At 51.2% G+C, this 20,000-nt stretch overlaps 1 protein-coding gene and 2 long non-coding RNA genes across 5 annotated transcripts in view; 2 read left to right on the plus strand and 1 right to left on the minus strand.

Annotated features, from left to right (window-relative positions):
* Positions 1-20,000, minus strand: part of npas3 (neuronal PAS domain protein 3) — a 136,753-nt gene that overhangs the window by 104,508 nt on the left and 12,245 nt on the right. The gene's annotated exons all lie outside the window — the stretch shown is intronic.
* Positions 3,976-4,670, plus strand: LOC144388337 (uncharacterized). The gene is made up of 2 exons (XR_013452663.1): positions 3,976-4,421; positions 4,518-4,670. It is a non-coding gene; the product is annotated as an uncharacterized LOC144388337 (long non-coding RNA).
* On the plus strand, positions 11,529-15,120 carry LOC144388412 (uncharacterized). The gene is made up of 2 exons (XR_013452775.1): positions 11,529-12,103; positions 14,603-15,120. It is a non-coding gene; the product is annotated as an uncharacterized LOC144388412 (long non-coding RNA).

The raw sequence follows: 20,000 nt of genomic DNA on the forward strand, positions 1-20,000 counted from the left end.
GTCGCCGGGATACAACACCGACTCAGCGCCCCGGTTGGTCCTCCGGCTCCGGCTCCAGATCCTGCTCAAACACCGCCAGTGCCAGTCCCTCCCTACCATCGGGAGCCACAGGTTCCTACCCCGGAGAGGTACGATGGCGACCTCGGCAGCTGTCGAGCCTTCCTACTACAATGTGGGTTGGTCTTCGACCAACAACCAACTTCATTCGCCACGGACGGGTCAAAGATTGCTTTTGTGATTGGACTGCTACGTGGAAAAGCCTTAGAGTGGGCCTCAGCGGTATGGGAGACACAGAGTAATGTGGCAAGTACCTACCCAATGTTCACCTCAGAGATGCGTAAATTATTTGACCACCCAGTGCGTGGTAGAGACGCATCCAAGAGACTACACGCGCTGCGGCAAGGTACCCGAGGCGTCGCAGACTACGCCATTGAGTTCCGGACGCTAGCCGTTGAAAGCGGATGGAACGATGAGGCCTTAGAATCTGTTTTTTATAACGGATTAAGTAGCCAGATCAAGGACGAATTGGTTTCATACCCTGAACCAGAGACTTTAGAGGATCTGGTTCAATTGGCGATTCGGGTAGATAACCGATGCCGGGAGCGACAGAGAGAAAGGAGGCGCAGCGAGTCACCCCTCCCCCGAAGGGTAGCAACCTCATATTCTGTTGGAGGGGGACCTCCCAGGTACAACGCCAGATCACCAGCGGGGACCAACAATGAAGAGAGGCCCGAGCATGAGCCCATGCAACTAGGCCGATATCACCTTGACGAAGAGGAGCGGCGGCGCCGGTTTGACAACAACAGCTGTCTTTTCTGCGGGCTACAAGGACACTACCGTTCCTCCTGTCCTCGGCGCTCATCAAACAGGAGGGCTCGCTAGATGTGGAGAGAATACTAGCGAGCCAAGTACCCATATCTCCCAACCCCCGGCCCAGAGCACCACTGCACGCCACGCTCTCAACAAAAGGTCAGTCTTTTCGATTTCAAGTTTTAATCGATTCTGGGGCAGACGACAGTTTTATTGATGCTGATGTGGTGAGACAACTGGGCCTCAACACCACTCCTCTGGAGGGGGCGGTTGAGGCTGCTACTCTTGACGGCAGGCTGCTGGCCAGGATCACCAGCCGAACCGAGCCCGTTAAGCTATTTATTTCAGGTAACCACCAGGAAGAGATCAGCCTGTTAATTATTTCCTCCCCTAAGATTCCGATCGTTCTAGGACTTACGTGGTTGGTTAAACACAATCCGGTAATCGACTGGCCAGAGGCTAGGATAACCAACTGGAGTAAGTTTTGTCATGCTCATTGCCTGCGGTCTGCAAGTCCGAGACTAGAGAACAGCCAGGGATCCACCCAATGCGCGGCTGACCTATCCCTCGTCCCCACTGACTACCATGACCTGGGGGAGGTTTTCAGTAAGAATCGGGCCTCATCACTTCCACCTCACCGCCCGTACGACTGCGCGATTGAATTAAAGTCTGGTTCCACGTTCCCCAGTAGTCGTCTGTACAGCATCTCTAAACCGGAACGGGTAGCCATGGAGAAATACATTAAGGAGTCGCTCGCCGCCGAGCTCATCCGTCCCTCTTCGTCTCCATTGGGAGCAGGTTTTTTTTTTGTCACCAAGAAGGACGGTTCCCTCCGGCCATGTATTGACTATCGCGGTTTAAACGAGATAACCATCAAGAATAAGTATCCGTTACCACTCATGAACGAGGCCTTTGATGCACTTCAAGGGTCCACAATCTTCACTAAGTTAGACTTGCGTAATGCATACCACTTGGTGAGAATTCGTAAGGGAGACGAGTGGTTGACAGGATTTAACACACCGTTGGGGCATTTTGAATATCAAGTCATGCCGTTTGGATTGACTAATGCCCCAGCGGTATTTCAGGGGCTGGTTAACGACGTGCTCAGAGACATGTTGGGACGTTTCGTATTTGTGTATCTTGATGACATCCTCATATTTTCTAGAGACCCCACCGAACACATTCAACATGTCCGCCTGGTGCTACAACGTCTCCTGGAGAACAAATTATATGCCAAAGCGGAGAAATGTGAATTTCATGCCGACACTGTTTCATTCCTGGGCTACGTCATTTCTGAGGGACAGGTGAGGATGGATCCAGCTAAGGTGGAGGCAGTACTTGGATGGCCTAGGCCCGACACGAGAAAGCAACTTCAGAGGTTCTTAGGGTTTGCTAACTTTTACCGACGGTTTATTCGGGATTACAGTAGTGTCGCCGCTCCCCTTACTGCACTTACCTCCTGTAGCAAACCCTACGTGTGGACCCCAGAAGCAGAGGGGGCGTTTGGGGAACTCAAGAGGCGGTTCACGTCTGCTCCCATCCTTGCCCAACCTGATCCGTGCCGGCAGTTTGTTGTCGAGGTGGATGCCTCTGACGTGGGGCTGGGAGCGGTGTTATCCCAACGCACCGCGACGGACGGTAAGCTCCACCCCTGTGCTTACTTGTCGCGTCGGTTGTCCCCGGCCGAGCGCAATTACGATGTGGGCAACCGTGAGCTACTGGCCGTCAAGGTCGCCCTGGAGGAATGGCGTCATTGGTTGGAGGGTGCGGAACTACCGTTTGTGGTTTGGACAGACCATAAGAATCTCGAGTACATCCGGTCAGCGAAACGCCTCAACTCACGTCAAGCCAGGTGGGCCCTGTTTTTTGGACGTTTTTCCTTCTCCCTGACTTACAGACCTGGATCACGTAACACCAAACCAGACGCCCTATCTAGAGTGTTTTCCAGAGAGGAGGAGGGGCGAGAGCCGGACACCATCGTCCCCAAACACTGCTTGGTCGGGGCAGCCCTGTGGAGAATAGAAGACGAGGTAACCTCTGCCCTCAGAGTCAACCCGGGGCCAGGTAATGGGCCTCCGGGCCGGCTATTTGTGCCAGATAATGTGAGAACTAATGTCCTGCAGTGGGCTCATGGCTCAAGGCTGACGTGCCATCCCGGAGTGGCTCGGACCATGGCATTTCTAAGGAGACGGTTCTGGTGGCCAACCATGGCTGACGACACAAAGGGATACGTCGCAGCTTGCCAAGTGTGCGCACAAAATAAGGTATCTAATAGACCTAGCGCCGGATTTTTACGCCCCCTGCCCATACCACGACGCCCATGGTCTCATGTGGCACTGGACTTCGTGACCGGACTACCCCCGTCAGAAGGTAACACAGTTGTACTCACCGTGGTTGATCGTTTCAGCAAGTATGCCCATTTCGTTCCACTCCCCAAGCTCCCGTCAGCAAAGGAGACGGCCTCTATCCTTGTCAAGGAGGTGTTTCGCATACATGGGTTGCCTTGTGACCTGGTCTCGGACCGGGGGCCCCAATTTTCCTCGGCTGTCTGGAGAGCCTTCTGTAGGGCCATTGGGGCCACAGTCAGTCTGTGCTCGGGATACCATCCACAGACCAATGGTCAGGCAGAGAGAGCTAACCAGAAACTGGAGATATCTCTTCGATGTCTAGTGTCTGCTAATCCCGGGTCCTGGGCCTCCCAAATCTACTGGGCAGAATATGCGCACAACACCTTGCCCTCTTCCGCAACAGGTATGTCCCCTTTTCAATGTTTGTACGGCTATCAACCTCCCCTTTTCCCATCCCAGGAGAGAGACATCGCCGTGCCCTCCGTACACAGTCACATCCGTCGCTGTCACCGAACCTGGCATCGAGTCCGCGCGGCCTTGCTCCGCTCCTCTGAGCATTACCAACGGCATGCCAACCGCCACCGGACGGCCGCCCCGACCTACAAAGTAGGTGACAAGGTCTGGCTGTCCACTAAAGACCTTCCACTGAGGACTGAGTCTAGAAAACTGTCTCAGAGATTCATTGGCCCGTTCGTAATTGAAGGGGTCATCAACCCGGTTGCGGTCCGATTGAAGTTACCTAGGTCCCTTCGTGTTCACCCCACTTTCCACGTGTCCCGTCTTAAACCGGTCCTCCTCAGTCCCCTCCTGCCCCCTCCCCCGCGACCCCCCCCACCACGGATCATTGACGGTGCTCCGGCTTACACAGTGCGTAGGATTCTGGACTCCAGACGCCGGGGCCGGGGAACCCAATACCTAGTGGATTGGGAGGGTTTTGGTCCAGAGGAGCGGTGCTGGATTCCCCGCCGCCAGATCCTGGACGCCGTCATGGTGAGGGACTACCATCGCCGTCGGCCAGACAGGCCTGGTGGGGTGTCTGGAGACACCCGTCGGAGAGGGGGTACTGTCAGGTCGCCACCCTCAGGAGGCGTCGGTGTGTTGGCACCAACCAGCACTCGAGGGGGCCGGACGTCAGCACGGAGGTGAGAGCAGGGCCCAGCTGCGTCTCATCCACAATCACCCACCTGTTGCTGCCTTCCAATCAGGGGAGGTATTTAGGAGCGGCCCCGAAGCCTCTTCCCCGCCGGATTGTTAGTCTTGTTTGTGAGTCAGACCGATAACTCAGGTCGAAGAACAGCAAGAAGTCAGAGGCCGCTGTTCTAAAACTAACCAGTGTCCTGTCTTCCTCTTTTCACCCAGGCACCTGAACGGGCCGCATGGCCCACGCACCTCCCCGGGAATCCCGCTCACTGTTTTTCCCCCACCTCTGGAATCCGGGACCGCCGTCACCACCCCGTCACCTCCTAGTCCGGTGCCTCCTTTTCACGAATAAAATACATGGTGACTAACAAATCTGCGTTTGGGTCTTTTCCAGTGGAGGCAATACGTGACACTCCTGAAGAGTCCTCCTCCATCTCCTCCTCACCCTCCTCCTAAAAAGCCCACCTCCATCTCCTCCTCACCCTGCTCCTCCCGAAGAGCCGTCCTCCATCTCCTCCTCACCCTGCTCCTCCTAATGAACCCTCCTCCATCTCCTCCTCACCCTGCTCCTCCTGAAGAGCCCTCCTCCATCTCCTCCTCACCCTCCTCCTAATGAACCCTCCTCCATCTCCTCCTCACCCAGCTCCTCCTAATGAACCCTCCTCCATCTCCTCCTCACCCTCCTCCATCTCCTCCTCACCCTGCTCCTCCTGAAGAGCCCTCCTCCATCTCCTCCTCACCTCCTCCTGAAGAGTCCTCCTCCATCTCCTCCTCACCTCCTCCTGAAGAGTCCTCCTCCATCTCCTCCTCACCCTGCTCCTCCTGAAGAGCCCTCCTCCATCTCCTCCTCACCTCCTCCTGAAGAGTCCTCCTCCATCTCCTCCTCACCCTCCTCCTGAAAAGCCCACCTCCATCTCCTCCTCACCCTGCTCCTCCTGAAGAGCCCTCCTCCATCTCCTCCTCACCCTCCTCCTGAAAAGCCCACCTCCATCTCTTCCTCAACCTCCTCCTGAAGAGCCCTCCTCCATCTCCTCCTCACCTCCTCCTGAAGAGTCCTCCTCCATCTCCTCCTCACCCTCCTCCTGAAAAGCCCACCTCCATCTCCTCCTCACCCTCCTCCTTAAGAGCCCTCCTCCATCTCCTCCTCACCTCCTCCTGAAGAGTCCTCCTCCATCTCCTCCTCACCCTCCTCCTAAAAAGCCCACCTCCATCTCCTCCTCACCCTGCTCCTCCTGAAGAGCCGTCCTCCATCTCCTCCTCACCCTGCTCCTCCTAATGAACCCTCCTCCATCTCCTCCTCACCCTGCTCCTCCTGAAGAGCCATCCTCCATCTCCTCCTCACCCTCCTCCTAATGAACCCTCCTCTATCTCCTCCTCACCCAGCTCCTCCTAATGAACCCTCCTCCATCTCCTCCTCACCCTCCTCCATCTCCTCCTCACCCTGCTCCTCCTGAAGAGCCCTCCTCCATCTCCTCCTCACCTCCTCCTGAAGAGTCCTCCTCCATCTCCTCCTCACCCTGCTCCTCCTGAAGAGCCCTCCTCCATCTCCTCCTCACCTCCTCCTGAAGAGTCCTCCTCCATCTCCTCCTCACCCTCCTCCTGAAAAGCCCACCTCCATCTCCTCCTCACCCTGCTCCTCCTGAAGAGCCCTCCTCCATCTCCTCCTCACCCTCCTCCTGAAAAGCCCACCTCCATCTCTTCCTCAACCTCCTCCTGAAGAGCCCTCCTCCATCTCCTCCTCACCTCCTCCTGAAGAGTCCTCCTCCATCTCCTCCTCACCCTCCTCCTGAAAAGCCCACCTCCATCTCCTCCTCACCCTCCTCCTGAAGAGCCCTCCTCCATCTCCTCCTCACCTCCTCCTGAAGAGTCCTCCTCCATCTCCTCCTCACCCTCCTCCTGAAAAGCCCACCTCCATCTCCTCCTCACCCTGCTCCTCCTGAAGAGCCGTCCTCCATCTCCTCCTCACCCTGCTCCTCCTAATGAACCCTCCTCCATCTCCTCCTCACCCTGCTCCTCCTGAAGAGCCCTCCTCCATCTCCTCCTCACCCTCCTCCTAATGAACCCTCCTCCATCTCCTCCTCACCCAGCTCCTCCTAATGAACCCTCCTCCATCTCCTCCTCACCCTCCTCCATCTCCTCCTCACCCTGCTCCTCCTGAAGAGCCCTCCTCCATCTCCTCCTCACCTCCTCCTGAAGAGTCCTCCTCCATCTCCTCCTCACCCTCCTCCTGAAAAGCCCACCTCCATCTCCTCCTCACCCTGCTCCTCCTGAAGAGCCCTCCTCCATCTCCTCCTCACCCTCCTCCTGAAAAGCCCACCTCCATCTCCTCCTCAACCTCCTCCTGAAGAGCCCTCCTCCATCTCCTCCTCACCTCCTCCTGAAGAGTCCTCCTCCATCTCCTCCTCACCCTCCTCCTGAAAAGCCCACCTCCATCTCCTCCTCACCCTCCTCCTGAAGAGCCCTCCTCCATCTCCTCCTCACCTCCTCCTGAAGAGTCCTCCTCCATCTCCTCCTCACCCTCCTCCTGAAAAGCTTACCTCCATCTCCTCCTCACCCTGCTCCTCCTGAAGAGCCGTCCTCCATCTCCTCCTCACCCTGCTCCTCCTAATGAACCCTCCTCCATCTCCTCCTCACCCTGCTCCTCCTGAAGAGCCCTCCTCCATCTCCTCCTCACCGTGCTCCTCCTAATGAACCCTCCTCCATCTCCTCCTCACCCTCCTCCATCTCCTCCTCACCCTGCTCCTCCTGAAGAGCCCTCCTCCATCTCCTTGCTGACCTCTGACCTCTGGTTCTGGTTTCATGTGAAGGTAAATTATGTCTCTCACTGGAACTCAACAGCTGAGAGGTGAAAACAAGAGTGTGTGTGTGTGTGTGTGTGTGCGTGTATGTGCGCGTACGTGTGTGTGTGTGTATGTGTGTGTGTGTGTGTATGTGTGTGTGTGTGTGTGCACGTACGTTTGTGTGTGTGTGTGTGTGTCTTAATCTAACAGCACACAGCTGGACATCCTTGACACACACTGACTCACTACCAAGACCCAACACTTCATCATCTGCAGGACATGATGTCTGTGACTCTGGTGTGTGTGTGTCTGTGTGTGTGTGTGTGTGTGTGTGTGTGTGTGTGTGTGTGTGTGTGTGTCTGTGTGTGTGTGTGTGTGTGTGTGTGTGTGTGTGTGTGTGTGTGGGGCCCTGGGCACTGTGAGGATGAGCAGTAGTTATTAACCTGCTGCCCAATTTCTGTCATGGCTGCTTTGTCATAGTGTGTGTGTGTGTGTGTCATTGTGTGTGTAAACGTGTGTTAGTGTGTGTCATAGTGTGTCTGTGTGTTAGTGTGTGTGTGTGTGTGTATCATAGTGTGAGTGTGTGTTAGTGTGCGTGTATATAATAGTGTGTGTGTGTGTGTATCACAGTGTGTGCGTGTATCACAGTGTGTGTGTGTGTATCACAGTGTGTGTGTATCATAGTGTGAGTGTGTGTTAGTGTGTGTGTATATCATAGTGTGTGTGTGTGTGTATCACAGTGTGTGCGTGTATCACAGTGTGTGTGTGTATCACAGTGTGTGCGTGTATCACAGTGTGTGTGTGTGTATCACAGTGTGTGTTTGTGTGTATCATAGTGTGAGTGTGTGTTAGTATGTGTGTATATCATAGTGTGTGTGTGTGTGTATCACAGTGTGTGTGTGTATCACAGTGTGTGTGTGTGTGTGTATCACAGTGTGTGTGTGTGTGTATCACAGTGTGTGTGTGTGTGTATCACAGTGTGTGTGTGTATCACAGTGTGTGTGTGTGTGTGTATCACAGTGTGTGTGTGTGTGTGTATCACAGTGTGTGTGTGTGTGTATCACAGTGTGTGTGTGTGTGTATCACAGTGTGTGTGTGTGTCCACGTGGATAATCCACAGTCGATCATGTAGCGTGTGATAAAACGTGTTGTCCACATTCTTCCACGTTGGACGTCATGAGACGAGAGGGGACGTCTCATTCAGTCTGATGAGAAACCAGCGCGCGTCCACCGAGGACACGAGTCCCCCCTAAATAACGACCTGATCCCCAGAGATACTGCGTGTGTGTGTGTGTGTGTGTGCGTGTGTGTGTGTGTGTGTGTGTGTGTTGCCACAAGGTCTCACACACACACACACACACACACCCTGGATGTTTTGCGACATCTTCCGACGCGAAGGAAGCGGCTCCTCCAGGTGTGAGGTCATGACCCCGTAACCATGACTACGCCTCACACACAGGAGCTGTGACACTAAAGCCAATAGAAGAAGGAGACGGAATATAAATAAAGAAAAAACACAAAACACGAGCGGGAAAAGAAACAAGCCGCTAAAAGCGTTTTACCTTCATTAAAAGGCTTCATCGAAACAACGAGGTGTCGTTTTAATGAGGCAACAAAACACGTTTAATTCAAGAGGTTTAATCTAATAAACAGTAGCTGCAGGAAAGTGGTATGAACTGCATGTAGGCACACACACACACACACACACACACACTATAACACACACACACACACGCACACACACACACACACACACACACTATAACACGCACACACACACGCACACTATAACACACACACACACACGCACACACACACACACACTATAACACACACACACACACACACACACACACTATAACACACACACACACACTATAACACACACACACTCAGCTTCACAGACAAAATGCTGTAATGGAACGAAAAAAAGAGGAGCATCGTCTTTCCTCCTCCTCCTCCTCCTCCACCTCCTCCACCTCCTCCTCCACCTCCTCCTCCACCTCCTTCCACTAAAAACAAATTAATTTCTCAGGCTTCCTGATTAAAAATGTAGTGACCACATGTGACTGTGAGCCGAATGCAAATCTCACCCTTCTTAAGACTTATCAGCATATCAAATATTCTGCAGGCTTCAAACTCCATCATATTGTACGCTGACCAAAGGACTGTGTGTGTGTGTGTGTGCGTGTGTGTGCGTGTCTGTGTGTGTGGCTGCAGACGGTGTGTGAGCTCTCATGTTTATCAAAGGGAAGCGGTTATATCTGAGAGCGCTGGATGGCCTTGTGCTGCCAAAGCTAATCACAGCAGTGTGTGTCTGTGTGTGTCTGTGTGTGTGTGTGTCTGTGTGTGTCTGTGTGCGTGCTTCTGAAGTGTGTGTGAGGAGACACAAACTTGTTAATGCACATGTAGAATTAGAAATAACCAGCTACAAATGTGTGTACATTTACTGCAGAGTGTGTGTGTGTGTGTGTGTGTGTGTGCGTGTGTGTGTGTGTGCGTGTGTGCGTGTGTGCGTGCTCACCAAATGACTACACTGCATCATGTTTTCCACCGGGCCGGCGTGTCGGCTGAGCGGCCGCGGCAGCCAATCACGGCGGGTTAAACCCAAACGACGGGGGCGCGCTGACCGACAGCTCTTTTCTCCCGGCGTCCCTGAACTCCTCGCGGCGTCGCCTGATTCCACCTGGACCACCTGTGACCGGCCCACCGGGGATCTGCTCATTAAATACACGTTGAGTCGGAGCGCCGTAATTAAAAAGGAGGGAATTCAAACGGACCCTCGAGAGACAATTCTCTGTCCCCCCCCCAAAAAAACTGTCTCCTCTAGCATCCGGACACCCTCAAATTCCATTAGTGTGTTTTAGTATTTAAAATAAGAAAAGTGGGAATCAAGCTGTTAGACAAACCCCCCCCGGCCCCCCGGCCCCCCCTCAGCTGCAGCAGCGTAGCCGCTAATTGGTTCTGTTGAAAGGCTTCTAATTAAATTGGCCTGATGTGGAAGGCAGAAGAATATCGCACACAGACACACACAAGGAGAGAGGGAGGGACGAGCTGACCTCTGACACACGCATGTTGAGACGCACACGTGAACAAACACGGCTCTCCGTGTCCATGAACGAAATGTATTATTACTACTTGTTACTTGTGTGTCTTAAAGGGACGTCCCAACACGGAATGCACCGAGAAAACAACACACAACGACACAAACAACACGCACACACTGATGTCATGTTCCAGAGAACAGCTAATAATGTAAACAACACACACACACACACACACACACACACACGCACACACTTACATAACTGCCCACAATGCTGCTCTTCCCACTAAATGCCTTAAGTGCCCCTCTCCCTCTCTTCAGTCCACTAAGAGGAACCAATTAGTCCACATGGTGTGACCCCCCCCCCCCCCCCCATAACAGAGCATTATGGGAATTCTTCACCTACTTAACACCTTTCCTTTCTAAACAGGCTCCCAATTAGACGCCTAAAGGACAAAGAGACGCAGGACAAGTGTGGGCCTGGAGGGCGAGGTGAGTGTGTGTGTGTGTGTGTGTGTGTGTGTGTGTGTGTGTGTGTGTGTGTGTGTGTGTGTGTGTGTGTGTGTGTGTGTGTCAGTAGTACTTTCATGAGTACAGACTCATTTCCTCCCGTTTGTTTGATTTGAGTTTGTGAGGCGTGCGTCTTCACGAGGACCCAGTGGGCCGACGCGAAGAACCTCCGGTTCTGAACCCCAAAGCCCAGCAGATGACCAGCGGGTTGTCATCTTTCTGTCTGCCCTTGAACGCATCACGCTGTCATGAACACATTTCATTTGGTAACTATGGAGCCACGATGGGTTCATCTGACCAAGCGTCATGTGACCATGAATCTGACCAACAGATGACTAGAACATAAATAAACAGGACTTATTCATCACATTACTAACGTCCTCCTCAACATGCAAACACAAAGAGAGAGAAGTGCACAATTAGCAGACAATTAACTGCAATAAGAGGATGAGCCGCGTGCTGCGTCCTCCAGACGGAGGTGAAACATCTGCAAACGTCTGCATGTTAAAGTTCAAACCAACATTCCAACGAAACCTGCCTCCTCCTCCTCCTCCTCGTCATGATGAAGGAGAGAGGGAGGTTCCTCTGATCACAAGACTTTCTCACCAGGGTACGAGCACATGACACACACACAGACGCACACAGACGCACACACACACACACAGGATCACAGAAACACACGGCGATGGTTTTTCCATGGCAGCACGGGAACTCCTCCACTGTCCCATTGTGTGTGTGTGTGTGTGTGTGTGTGTTCTCGGCCCTGAAGTGGTTCTCTAGAGAGACGCTGTCTGTTCCTTTAACACACCGAGTGACAGAGAGGGAGAGTGCGCTTGCTGTCCCCCCCTCCCTCCCCCTCCCTCCCCCTCATGCTGAAGGAGCTGTAGAAATCACATTGTGTTAAAGTGGAGAGAAGTACAAATCCATGTCTGTTGGTCACGTGAACCGAGGAGGAGACCACAGCTCGTCCACAGCAGGAGGGAGAAGACAGGAGGACACGCGTTGGACCGTCTCAATAGAAAACCTCCAGCAGGGGAGGAAAGCGTGGGAGATGCTGGGAGGAGCGCGAACACATCTTCAGCCGGTAACATTCGACATCAACGAGAGGCTCGAGCCACCGACTCAACAATGAAGAAGCCAAGACGCCGCTGGTCAGAACCCCAAAACCCAACGCTCCCACACAACGGGTGACGTCACCATGGCGACGGGTGACGTCACCATGGTGATGTCACCCTCCCACGCAGCAACAGGTGACGTCACCATGGCGACGTCCACTTCCTACAAACGCCAGGAAACAAGTGTGCCGAGTGCCACAGCTCCCAGATCAGTTCAGAGTCGAGGAGGTGATGTGATGACGCTAACTGCAGTGTGCCTCCTCCACCTCCTCCTCCTCCTCCTCCTCCTCCACCTCCTCCACCTCCTCCGCCTCAGCAGGAGCCATTATTCACCATTTACAGTGAGACGTTGAGGTAACCCGTTAATAACACACTGACTGCTTTCTACTGTTCTGTGCTGTATGAAGGGGGGTGTGCATGGCTAGCTCTGCTCCAACACACACACACACACACACACAGAGACACACACACAGACACACACACACGCACACACACACGCACACACACACACTCACACACGCGCACCAGAGGAAATGCCGGACACGCTGACAGATGGAAAGTCTCTCTGCCACCATTCAGACCAACGGGTTCTCGGCTACTGGTTGGTTCCACTGGTCCAACTGGTCCACCGTCCCAACCAGGCCTGACTTGATAATGTAAGAAGGGAAGATTTAAGGGAGATAAAATGAGCCAAGATAGTTTTTTTTAATATTTTAATGTGATTTATGATCTCAAATGTTTTATTTTGTCCAAAATGATTCAAACCGGTTTGGAGATTAATTAAATATTTAATCTTGGCAGAATAAAGGCATCACCTGAAGAAGCAGGAGGAGCTCTGAAGCTTCTGAGACGTAGTGGATGAGGAGATATTAAGGGCTTTTGTACATGAGTCACACTCCACCAGTAACAGTCCGTCTCCCCAGTTTGACCAGTGACAGAAACCATCATCTCATTCAACCAGCAGAGAGAGTATATGGATTAAGGCCCCCAGTGGGATCCCCACTCATATTGTCTGTGGAGCGAAACATTGAGGTGGAGAGAGGTTGAGTTTCTTATCTCTTCATTTGACACTAGAGACTCACTACATCTCTCCCTCGCTCTCCCTCCCTCCCTCCCCCTCTCTCTCCCTCCCTCTCCCTCCCTCCCCCTCGCTCTCCCTCCCTCGCTCTCCCTCGCTCTCTCTCCCTCCCTCTCCCTCCCTCCCTCCCCCTCGCTCTCCCTCGCTCTCTCTCCCTCCCTCTCCCTCCCTCCCTCCCCCTCGCTCTCCCTCCCTCCCTCTCCCTCCCTCTCCCTCGCTCTCTCTCCCTCCCTCCCCCTCGCTCTCCCTCGCTCTCTCTCCCTCCCTCTCCCTCCCTCCCTCCCCCTCGCTCTCCCTCCCTCCCTCTCCCTCGCTCTCCCTCGCTCTCTCTCCCTCCCTCTCCCTCCCTCCCTCCCCCTCGCTCTCCCTCGCTCTCTCTCCCTCCCTCTCCCTCCCTCCCTCCCCCTCGCTCTCCCTCGCTCTCTCTCCCTCCCTCTCCCTCCCTCCCTCCCCCTCGCTCTCCCTCCCTCGCTCTCCCTCGCTCTCTCTCCCTCCCTCTCCCTCCCTCCCTCCCCCTCGCTCTCCCTCGCTCTCTCTCCCTCCCTCTCCCTCCCTCCCTCCCCCTCGCTCTCCCTCCCTCCCTCTCCCTCGCTCTCCCTCGCTCTCTCTCCCTCCCTCTCCCTCCCTCCCTCCCCCTCGCTCTCCCTCCCTCCCTCTCCCCCGCTCTCCCTCCCTCCCTCTCTCGTCTCGGTCCATTTGTCTCTGTAGTTCCTCTCCTCCTCCCGTTATCCACCATCTCTCTGCCCACTTCACTCGTTGTCATGGTGACGTCACCTGGTGTTTGGATGTTTTAAATCAGGGTTCCAGTTGTGGCCCCGCCCCCGACGCCACATCAGGGTCAAAAGACTGAATGTGAAAAAAAAAGATCCGAACGCTAAAAAAAGGATCTGAATCTGAACATATACGTTTTGAATCTGAAAATATAAGATTTCAATCTCAAAAAATGTATATAAGTGAAGACTGAAAAAATATATTTTATTCAAAAAAGATATAGAGCTGAGTCAAAACTATATTCATCCCAAAATATTTTTCGTCCACTTGAATACATTATTGTATTTTTCAATGTTCAACAACAAAACTTAAACCTTTGACGTGGATTTGGCTCCATACGACCACTACTTGGATCAAATAATCCCATCGCATCAAGTGTTTACTTCTTATTTAGCACATTCAGAGACTTTTATTTTATTTAAACATTTCACCAATTCACACAGTGAAATTCCTCTTTGTGTAATATATCTGGCAATAAAGCGTTGTATTGATTTCTGCCGATAGCGTGACTTGTTGCTAACCGGATGTGTCCAGCGCGCGTGCCGCTTCCAGCTAACTTGAGCTAACGTTACTCTCTGGAGTGACAACTTTAATATCGTTACCAGCGAGTTATTTCATTTTCATTGACACCCAATTTTATTTGCAGGCAACTGAATCAACGAGCAAAGTAAGGTTAGCCAACGTTAGCTTGGTCGTATACATTTGGCTAACGTTGACGCTATGTTAGCTTCGGCTACAGCATTTGCTAAGGTTATGTTCATTTCATTTTGTTAATTCAATGGTCCCACATAAGATATGATCCTTTTATTCATGTTGTGAAATCTAATTAGACTTATGTGAAAATGCTGGACTCTTACAGAGGGGCGAATGTTCGATGAGACCTCATCATATGACACATCGGTCATATGATGAGAAAACAGGTATTTTAATTTCATAAGGGTTCAGCAGTGCAAATATTCTTTATATATAACACATAAAATGCCTTCTCTTTTATTACATTTTAGGGCTTCCTGGGGCTGAACGCAGAAAGAGGGACAAAGGACGAGCAGGGGACGGTGGCGTCTACAAGGACGGGGAAGCTGGTCCAGAAGAAGGCAGCAACTAGCAATCTGACAAAACACCATTAAGAGCCTTGAGTCGCCATCAAGGCGTCTTTACAACCTGTGGACACAAAGTCACCATATGAGGACTGCGGAGGACGTAGAGATGGCGTATAGACACCTGTCAATCAGCGTGTAGCCCCGCCCTGTTTGACTCTACATGGATCCTAGTCTAATAAATGAACATCATGCTGAAGAAGACTTGAGACTAGAGACTGAGACCATAAACTCGTGTTTACAAGAGGGAAGTCTCAGGGAGGTAGAGATGAAGAGGAGGATGAAGAAACACACAGCCGCTGTCACAAGAGGGAGAAAGGGGGAGAAAGAGGGGGGGGGGGGGGGTGACAGACAAGTGATGAAAGAGGATGAGTGTTATTTAAATGTAAATAAACAGGAGTGGTCTTTAAGGGAGGAGGACAGTTGAAGGAAGCTGTTATCTGCTGCTGCTCCGTCTACCGGCTATTACACCTTCACACACGCACACGCATGCACGCACGCACGCACGCACGCACACGCATGAACTGGTTTATCAGGGGTAAAGGATGCACATCAAAACATGTGGAAAATGAGGTTTATAAAATAAGAAACTGATGTTAACATACACATGAAGATACATGTGTGTTTAATAACACACACACACACACACACAACAAAGACGGTACACAAACACACACTCGGGTGGGAACACACGGCAGACGCACGCAGAGAGAAAAAATGATGGACTTGTGGTACGTTGTGCGGACATGACTCGACTGTGTTCACAGAACCACATTCTGTGTTTTTGTGGCATAAAATAATATTAAATGACTTGAATTGTTTAATGTAAGAAAATGCTCGTACTCATAAACAGACTGACACGTGTTCATGGTGTCACAACACAGGACAAAACACACACACTGACAGAGGAGAGTGTGTGTGTGTGTGTGTGTGTGTGTGTGTGGCGTTGCCAGGGGCTACTGCTGGTATCAGAGCTAAGACGATTACCACACATCATTTGTCATCTGGATGGTGGCAACATATAGCTCCACATTTAATTTACCACGCCGCCATCACACGCTGGGGGGCGCAGAGCGTGTGTGTCTGTGTGTGTGTGTGTGTGTGTGTGTGTGTGGGTTCCATTGACCCATATATAGAACGCCCCGAAGGAAAGAGAGAGAGAAAAGAAAGAGAGTAATTGAAAGAGGGGGAGAAAAGGGAAACAGGAGTGTGTGTGTGTGTGTGTGTGTGTGTGTGTGTGTGTGTTCATCGCCTCAGTACATTGTGTGACAGATGCCATCACACACACACACTCTTATTATTTTTTAAGATACTTTATTTATTCTTTTCAGATATAAAGAATAAGATCCGTTTTCATTTAGAAAGATTAAGTTAAATAAGTTTATCGGGTAAATCTGATGATATAAGTGTTAAATCAACAGACCAGTCGTCACATGCAGGTTATGAAAAGTGACCAAAACACACACACAGACACACACACACACACACACACACACACACCGCCTAAACACTGAGCAGTATTGATCGCAGAGTCTCTTTCAATAAGTTATTAAAGAATTAAAGATTGATAAGAGACTTCGATGAAATATCTCTCTGTCTGCACACATCTTCAACTCCCTCCTCTCTCTCTCTTTGTGTGTCTGTCGTGTGCGTCTGTGCGTCTCTTGCCTGTCTTACTTGTTCTACAGCAACTCTAAGAAAGAAAGAACACGCAAACACCAGAAGAAACACGGCAAGAACGTTCGAAAGATTTGATCTAATGTGACGTATTAGGACGGAGACGTCCTCCAGATCCTACACTTCCCACAATGCAACAGCACCTCAGTGACTTCCTCAAACCCCAACAGAGGAAGTTCAGCGCTTCTGTGGTCTACTAGAGACCTGTCAATCCGCGCGTAGCCCCGCCCTAAAGCATAATTCACTAAATGAACATCATGTTGTGTTGAAGAAGACTTGAAACTAGAGACTGAGACATAAACTCATGTTTACAATGTTTACTGAGGGAATAAATCAAGAGAGAAGTAGAGTCATTTCCTCATAGACGTCTATGGGAGCAGAGGAGTCGCCCCCTGCTGGTCACTACAGAGAAGTAGAGTCATTTCCTCATAGACGTCTATGGGAGCAGAGGAGTCGCCCCCTGCTGGTCACTACAGAGAAGTAGAGTCATTTCCTCATAGACGTCTATGGGAGCAGAGGAGTCGCCCCCTGCTGGTCACTACAGAGAAGTAGAGTCATTTCCTCATAGACGTCTATGGGAGCAGAGGAGTCGCCCCCTGCTGGTCACTACAGAGAAGTAGAGTCATTTCCTCATAGACGTCTATGGGAGCAGAGGAGTCGCCCCCTGCTGGTCACTACAGAGAAGTAGAGTCATTTCCTCATAGACGTCTATGGGAGCAGAGGAGTCGCCCCCTGCTGGTCACTACAGAGAAGTAGAGTCATTTCCTCATAGACGTCTATGGGAGCAGAGGAGTCGCCCCCTGCTGGTCACTACAGAGAAGTAGAGTCATTTCCTCATAGACGTCTATGGGAGCAGAGGAGTCGCCCCCTGCTGGTCACTACAGAGAAGTAGAGTCATTTCCTCATAGACGTCTATGGGAGCAGAGGAGTCGCCCCCTGCTGGTCACTACAGAGAAGTAGAGTCATTTCCTCATAGACGTCTATGGGAGCAGAGGAGTCGCCCCCTGCTGGTCACTACAGAGAAGTAGAGTCATTTCCTCATAGACGTCTATGGGAGCAGAGGAGTCGCCCCCTGCTGGTCACTACAGAGAAGTAGAGTCATTTCCTCATAGACGTCTATGGGAGCAGAGGAGTCGCCCCCTGCTGGTCACTACAGAGAAGTAGAGTCATTTCCTCATAGACGTCTATGGGAGCAGAGGAGTCGCCCCCTGCTGGTCACTACAGAGAAGTAGAGTCATTTCCTCATAGACGTCTATGGGAGCAGAGGAGTCGCCCCCTGCTGGTCACTACAGAGAAGTAGAGTCATTTCCTCATAGACGTCTATGGGAGCAGAGGAGTCGCCCCCTGCTGGTCACTACACAGAATGCAGCTTTAGCTCATGAAGGTTGGTCTTCACTCTGAAGAACCGGAGGTTGATTCCAGGTCCTCAGAGGAAGTTACGTCGTGGCAATAAAACCCACTTAGTTTGGAACAAAGAACGAGCTTTGCTGACGTTCCCGTGACGTATTTTCTTGAGGTTACTTGAGGCCAAACCACCATCGGTTCCCTAAAGCTAATAAGTAGTTTCCTTTGAAAAGACAGACTTCATGTCACAGGAGGAAATTGACACGTTTTGCTCGACCTAAGTGGAGAAAATGGACGTCAAAGAGGAACTACTTTACGTTGCATGAGGACCCTTCAGGAGCCGGCTTCCTTTTTCATTACATGAATAAATACATATATTTACTACTGATACATGGAGCCTTCGGTTTACAGGCACCCAATAGTGATTTCCCTTTTAACATTTAGTTCCTCATGAAGAGTGAAAATGATCCATCTATTGACAATGATTGACAGTTATGAATCATTTTAAAAAAGGACCAATTTGATATGTGAAGACAATAGAGGCCGAGAGGGAAACTGCTCCGAATCCAAAGCGATGCCCCTTCAGACCGAGAGGACCAGATACACGCGTGTGCGTTCGTCATGAGAGCAGCAGAGAGACGATGGGGGAGTCAAAGGGGTCGACCATCTCAGCAGAATGTGAGAGGGGAACAACTGTGGGGGAGGCAGAAGAGGAGGAGGAGGAGGTGGTGCCCCCCCCCCCTCCTAATAAGATAAGAAGTTAAACTCATCCCCGTGCTTCAATTCCAGCCTCTTTAGCGCTGTGGGTGTCCTCCTCCTGCTCCTCCTCCTCCAGCAGAGGCTTGATATGGAAAGCAGGAGGAGGGAGGCCGGCTCCTCGCCACCTCCTTTGAAGTCAAGTGAGAAGCGGATTATGCGGCGCAGTCGAGCTACGCCTTAACCTTCTTACATCTCATTTCATTTCATTTGATAGTCTCATTTCATTGTGAAGAGGAGGATTATTCTTGTTGAGGTGAGTAACGAGGAGCAGATACTGATGGGTGGAGGAGGAGGAGGAGGAGGAGGAGGAATGTTTAAAGAGGAAAATAGGAAGTTATGACGGATACAAATAAGAGAAATGAAAGCCAAACCAAACCTAGAATGACAGAACATAAGAGATGGAAGGGGAAGGGAAGGATGGGAGAGAGAAAGGGGAGGAGGGAAGGAGGAAGGAAGGAAGAGAGGAAGGATGGGCGAGAGAAAGGGAAGGAGGGAGGGAGAAGGAAGGATGGGCGAGAGAAAGGGAAGGAGGGAGGGAGAAGGAAGGATGGGCGAGAGAAAGGGAAGGAGAAAGGGAGGGAGACCTTAAGTGAGAGTAATTAGAGAGAAATCCAACTTACTGTGTCCATTATGGTGAGAAGCTGCAGTGCAAACACACACACACATACTGTATACACACACACACACACACACACACACACACATTCTGTCACTCTCTCCCAGTCTTGCCAGGAAGCAGATGCTGGGCTCATCTGGTGAGCTACATGGTAACTGTCCAAATATTGACACACACACGCACACACACACACACACACAGACACACAGACACACAAACACACACACACACAGACACACACACACACACAGACACACAGACACACAAACACACACACACACAGACACACACAAAACACATACACACACACACACACACACGCACACACACAGACACACAGACACACACACACTGTGTTTCACTTGGCTTTGAACCAAGTCACTCAAATGTATTTTCTCATCTTTAATCAGAGAGAATATTTTTCATAGCAGAAATCTTTTTGTAAATCTGTATTTCGTGTCCTTCCTGCTCGTTTGGAACAAAATATCCGTAGTTACATTTAACTTACTGAATTCCTGATCTCAGACTCCATATGTGGTCGCTTGCTGTTTACCTGGCGGCGACGGACAGAACACAGAACTCACGGCCTCAAAACACCCGTCCGCCATGACGACGTTGCCGTGAGGCGTGTTTTTTGTTTGCGTGTTTTTGATGAGCGTAAATTCAGAATATTAGATCAGATATTTATTTATTCGTGGTTTTAAATGAAGAAAAACGACCTTCACGCCGCTCCGTTAAACTTCTTCTTCTTCTTCTTTTGTGTTGCAGTCAAATTGTCCTAAAACCATCATTCACTGCAACCTTTTACTTTATAGCAATATACTGTGTGTGTGTGCGCGTGTGTGTGTGTGTGTGTGTGTGTGTGTGTGTGTGTGTGTAGTGCTGCAGGAAGTGGATCAGTCCATCACC

Source organism: Gasterosteus aculeatus, chromosome 15 (genome assembly GCF_964276395.1).
Source record: "Gasterosteus aculeatus chromosome 15, fGasAcu3.hap1.1, whole genome shotgun sequence".
In the NCBI taxonomy this organism is placed as follows: domain Eukaryota; kingdom Metazoa; phylum Chordata; class Actinopteri; order Perciformes; family Gasterosteidae; genus Gasterosteus; species Gasterosteus aculeatus.